This window comes from Papio anubis, chromosome 4 (genome assembly GCF_008728515.1).
Source record: "Papio anubis isolate 15944 chromosome 4, Panubis1.0, whole genome shotgun sequence".
NCBI lineage: Eukaryota > Metazoa > Chordata > Mammalia > Primates > Cercopithecidae > Papio > Papio anubis.
In genome coordinates, this window is record NC_044979.1 from 92,809,357 (window position 1) to 92,815,799 (window position 6,443).

Below are 6,443 nucleotides of genomic sequence, written 5' to 3' on the forward strand. Positions count from 1 at the left end.
AAAATAAAGGAGTGGAAAAAGATATTCCATGCCAATGGAAACAAAAAAAAGCAGCAGTTGTTATACTTATATCAGACAAAATAGACTTCAACACAAAAACTATAAGAAGAGACAAATAAGGTCACTATATAATGTTAAAATGATATATTTGACAAAAAGATGTAACAATTTTAAATATATATGCACCCAACACTGGAGCACCCAGATATATAAAGGAAATATTATTAGAGCTAAAGAGAGAGATAGGTCCTAATACAATAATAGCTGGAAACATCAATACCCCACTTTCAGCATTGAGCAGATCTTCCAGACAGAAAATCAATAAAGAAACATCAGATTTAATCTGCACTATTGATCAAAATGTATCTAACAGATATTTACAGAACATTTCATTCAAGAACTGCAGAAAACACATATTTCCTCAGTACATGGATCATTCTCAAGGATAGATCACATGTTAGGTCACAAAACAAGTCTTAAAATATTTTTTTAAAATTGAAATAATATCAAGCATCTTCTCTGACCACAACGGAATAAAACTAGAAAGCAATAACTAGAGAAATTTTGGAAACTACACAAACACATAGAAATTAAACAATAAGCTCCTGAATGACCAGTGGGTCAATGAAGACATTAAGAAGGGAATTTAAAAAATCTCATGATAATGGAAACACAACATACCCAAACCCATGGGATACAGCAAAAGCAGTACTAAGAGGGAAGTTTATAGCTATAAGTGCCTACATCACAAAAAAGGAAAAACTTCAAATAAACAATCTAATGATGTATCTTAAAGAACTAAAAAAGCAAGAGCAAACAAAACCCAAAATTTATATCAAAATAAATAAAGATCAGAATGGAAATAAATGAAACTAAAATTTAAAAAACCCAAAGATCAAAGAAACAAAAGTTGGTTTTAAAAAAAAAAAAGTTAAAAATTGACAAATCTTTAGCCAAACTAAGGAAAAAGGGAGACGATCCAAATAAATAAAATCAGAAATATAAAAGGAGACATTACAACTGATACTGCAGAAATTCAAAGGATCATTACTGACTACTATGACTGACTATAAGCCAATAAATTAAAAAACCTAGAGGAAACGGACAAATGCTGAGATACATACAACCTACCAAGATTGAACCAGTAATAAATTGAAAATCTGAACAGATTAAATACGAGTAATGAGATTGAAGCCCTAATAAAAAGTCACCCAGTAAAGAAAAGCCCAAGATCTAATGGCTTCACTGCTGAATTCTATGAAACATTTAGAAAAGAAGTAATACCAATCCTACTCATACTATTCCAAAAAATACAGGAGGAAGAAATACTTTCAAATTCATTCTACAAAGCCAGCATTACCCTGATACCAAAATCAGGCAATGACACATCAAAAAAAGAAAACTACAGGCCAATATATCTGATGAATGTTGATGCAAAAATCCTCAAAAAATACTAGCAAAAATACTAGCATTCTAATTCAACAATACATTAGAAAAGTCATTCCTCATGACCAAATGGGATTTATCCCTGGGATGCAAGGATGGTTCAACATATGTAAATCAATCAACATGATACATCATATCAACAGAATGAAGGATAAAAACCACAGGATCATTTCACTTAATGCTAAAAAAAGCATTTGATAAAATTCAACATTCCTTCATGATAAAAACTCTTAAAAAACTGAGGATAGAAGAAACATATCTGAGCATAATAAAAGCCATATATGACAGACCCACAGCTAATATCATACTGAATGGGGAGAAACGGAATGCATTTCCTCTGAGATCTGGAACATGATAAGGATGCCCACTGCCACCACTGTTATTCAACATAGTACTGAAAGTCCTAGCTAGAGCAATCAGACAAAAGAAAGTTATGAAGGGCATCCAAGTTATGAAGGGCATTCCTGGAAAGGAAGAAGTCAGATTATCCTTGTTTGCAGAAGATATGATCTTATCTGTGGTAAAACTTAAAGACTCTACACACAAAAAACTATTAGAACTAATAAACAAATTCAGTAAAGTTGCAAGATACAAAATCAACATACAAAAATTAGCAGCATTTCTATATTCCAACAGGGAACAATGTGAAAAAGAAATTTTAAAAAGTAATCCCATTTACGATAGTCACACATAAAATTAAATACCTAGAAATTAACTTAACCAAAGAAGTGAAAGATCTCTATAATGAAAACTATAAAATACTGATGAAAGAAATTGAAGAGAACACCAAAAAATGGAAAAATATTCCATGTTCATAGATTGGAAGAATTAATATTGTTAAAATATCCATAATACCCAAAGCAATCCACAGATTCAATGCAATCCTTATCAAAATACCAATGACATTCTTCACAGAAGTAGAAAAAAAATCCTAAAATTTATATGGAACCATGAAAGACCTAGAATAGCCAAACTTATCCTAAGTAAAAAGAACGAAACTGGAGGAATCACATTACCTGACTTTAAATTATACTACAGAGCTATAGTAACCAAAAGAACATGGTACTGGCATAAAAACAGACACATAGAACAGAATAGAAAACTCAGAAACAAACCCACACACCTACAGTGAACTCAGTTTTGACAAAGGTGCCAAAAACATACTCTGGGGGAAAAGACAGTCTCTTCAATAAGTGGTGTCGGAAAACTGGACATCCATACACAGAAGAATGGAGCTAGACCCTATCTCTCACCATATAAAAAAATCAAATCAAAATGGACTAAAAATTTAAATCTAAGACCTCAAACTGTGAAACTACTACAAGAAAACATTGGAAGAAAACTCCAGGATATTGGTCTGGGCAAAGATTTCTTGAGCAACACCCCACAAGCACAGGCAATCAAAGCAAAAATGGACAAATGGGATCACATCAAGTTAAAAAGCTTCTGCATGGCAAAGGATACAATCAACAAAGTGAAGAGACAACCCACAGAATGGGAGAAAATATTTGCAAACTACCCATCTGACAAGGGATTAGTAACAAGAATATACAAGAAGCTCAAACAACCCTGTAGGAAAAAAAAATCTAATAAATCGATCAAAATATGGGCAAAAGATTTGAATAGACATTTCTCAAAAGAAGGCATACAAATGGCAAACAGGCATATGAAAAGGTGCTCAAAATAACTTATCATCAGAGAAATTGTCTCACCCCAGTCAAAACTGCTTATACCCAAAAGATGCAATAACAAATGCTGGTGAAAATGTAGAGAAAAGGTAACTGTTGTATGCTGTTGGTGGGAATGTAAATTAGTACAACCACTATGGAGAACAAACAGTTTGGAAGTTCCTCAAACAACTAAAAGTAGAGCTACCATAGGATCCAACAATCCCACTGTTGGGTATATACCCAAAAGAAAGAAAATCAGTATATCGAAGAGATACCTGCATTCCTATGTTTGCTGCAGCACTATCCACAATAGCTAAGATTTGGAAGCAACCTGGTCCATCAACACATGAACGAATAAAGAAAATGTGGAACATATACACAACACAGTACTATTCAGCCATAAAAAAGGAATGAGATCCAGTCATTTGCAGCAACATGGATGGAACTGGAGATCATTGTTCAGTGAAATAAACCAGGCACAAAAAGACAAACATCACATGTTCCCACCTATTTGAAGGATCTAAAAATGAAAACAATTGAACTCATAAACATAGAGAATAGAAGGATGCTTATCGAAGGCTGGGAAGGGTATTGTGGGGATGGGGGGCAGAAAAGGATGGTTAATAGATACAAAAAAGTAGAAAGAATGAATAAGAATTACTATTTGGTAGCACAACAGGGTGACTATAGTAATAATAACATAATTGTACATGTTAAAATAACTTAAAAAGTGTAATTTGATCATTTGCAACTCAAAGGATAAATGTTTGAGGGGATAGATACCTCATTCTCCATGATGTGCTAATTTCACACGGCATGCCTGTATCAAAACATCTCATATACCCCAGAAATATGTATACCTACTAGGAACCCATAAAAGTTAAAAATAATAAATAAGTAAATAAATAAAGTCAGTGATTAAAATATATTTTTAAAACTGAAGTACCTGATTATAAACTCCCCTCTGTTAAGATTTATTTATTTATTTATTTATTTATTTATTTATTTACAGAGTTTCACTCTGTTGCCCAGGATGGAGTGCAGTGGCACAATCTCGGCTCACTGCAACTCTGCTTCCCAGGTTTAAGCAATTTTTATGCCTCAGCCTCCCAGGTAACTGGGATTCCAGGCACGCACCACCACGCCTGGCTAGTTTTTGTGTTTTTAGTAGAGACAGGGTTTTGCCATGTTGGCCAGGCTAGTTTTGAACTCCTGGCTTCAAGTGATCCACCCACCTCAGCCTCCCAAAGTGCTGGGATTACAGGTGTGAGCCACCACCCCCAACCTAAGTTTTATTTTATTTTTATGGAAAATGAGTAATATATTTATTTTGGCTACTTTTTGCTGAAAAGTGGTGTAGTTGTGGGGGCATGGAATGGAACCTGGAGTTGAACCCTGAGTGGAAAGTATTTGTGAGTCCTTAGGCTTACAGAAGAGATTACGGGAGCATTATGGTGAGTGTGTAATAGCAATATAGTTCACAATGCAGGACTAAACCTATCTCTAGAATCATGGCTAAAATTATGAGTAATTTTTTTTTATCAGGAGAAGCCTGATCTAAATCATGAGGAAAGCCATTGATTTTAGGGCATGGTGGGATAAGACATAGTATTAATTTTCTTGCATATGTCTTATATGCTGAGGATATGTTTTTGGAGTTACCCAGGATGTACACACAGCATTTATTCTTAATTACAGTACATGTTTTTCACTGTCAATTGTATCCAGAGCTTCTGTCGGGAGATGACAAGTTAGCTAAATACACGTATTTAATAGGCTACAGGAGGAGCTATGCATATTTATGAAGGTGGTCCCGACACAAGCACATTGAACAAATATGTATGTAACATATAGTCCATGTCTATTTTGTGTTGGAGACTTAATATTTAAATGTATTATAATTAGGCCATATACATCAAAAGGTCTTTTCAAGTCACAAAGCCATGAACGTGTATAATTTTTGTAAACTGACCAGAACTAGTCCACAGTTGGTGGTCTTTTTATCAAGAGAAATTTACTGAAATCAATCTCTTGTCTAATTAAAGTTGTAGCTATGGCTGGTGGAACAGGAGCTGAGAGTCAGTCAGTCAGCTTATGTAGAGACTAGTGTGTGTTTGGCTGCTGGTGAAAAAGAAAACTCTTGTGGCAATTAGAATATAGTGTACTTTTAAAGTGTGGGAGTATGTGACTTAACCTTTGCCTGGCATGGTCTTAGGTCGTGTTTATAACTTGGTATTTTATTGTTACAAAGGGTTTGTTTTGTCAGTCCAATGATCTGTATTTTATTTTTTAGAATTTTTAAATGTATTTAATATATATATAGTTGTTTTGTTTTGAGTCAGAGTCTCACTCTGTTGCCCAGGCTGGAGTGCAATGGGGCAATCTTGGCTCACCACAACCTCTGACTCCTGGGTTCAACTAATTCTCGTGCTTCAGCCTCCTGAGTAGCTGGACTACAGGTGTGCACCACCACATCCAGCTAATTTTTGTATTTTTGGTAGAGGCAAAGTTTCACCTTGCTGACCGGGCTGGTCTCGAACTCCTGGCCTCAGCTGATCCACTGGCCTCAGCCTCCCAAAGTCCTAGGATTACAGGCGTGAGCCACCACAACTGGCCTAATTAGTCATATTTTAAAAAGCATTTTGTTAAAACTATTTAAGCTAAGGAATTTAGAGACTTTATTATACCACCATGCATTTTGAGGTCTTTTTAGTAATCTGTCCTAAGGTGGTTGATTAAAAAAAAATTTTATATCTGAAGCAGGAAATTCTTTATGGTTGAAATGGATGGAAAGGGGCCACATAATGGCCCACGAGGCAAAATTCCAGCTGTTCAGGCATCTATGTGCCCGTCCTTAATTTGGAGAATCTAAACTAATTTTATCGCTCAAAATCAGCCCTTACAATCTTACACACCTACCTATTCCGCAATAGTCCCTGGGCCTAGAGGGAAGGTGTTTACACAGTTTGAGCAGCAGGGTATTAGCAGTGAAAATAGATTAGGCCCAGTGGGATTCTAAATGTTTTTAAATTTTGGAGATAGTAGGTAGAATCGTTGTTGTTTTATCTAATTTCATAAACTATGTATAAAATTAGCAACATTTTAAACAAAAAGGACGTAAGTATTGCTTAGCTCTGACAATGATAGGAGAAACTCACAGGTAGCTAAATATTTAAATTATCTAGTATGAAGACATAGAATAAATATATTAATTTAGATAGAGACAAAAATATTAAAGGGATCTTATGCCTTTGTATTACTATACAGTCTTGATCTAGTGTCACACGAAAGCAGTTTATTTTGATTGGTGCCTTTTCCTGGGTCTAA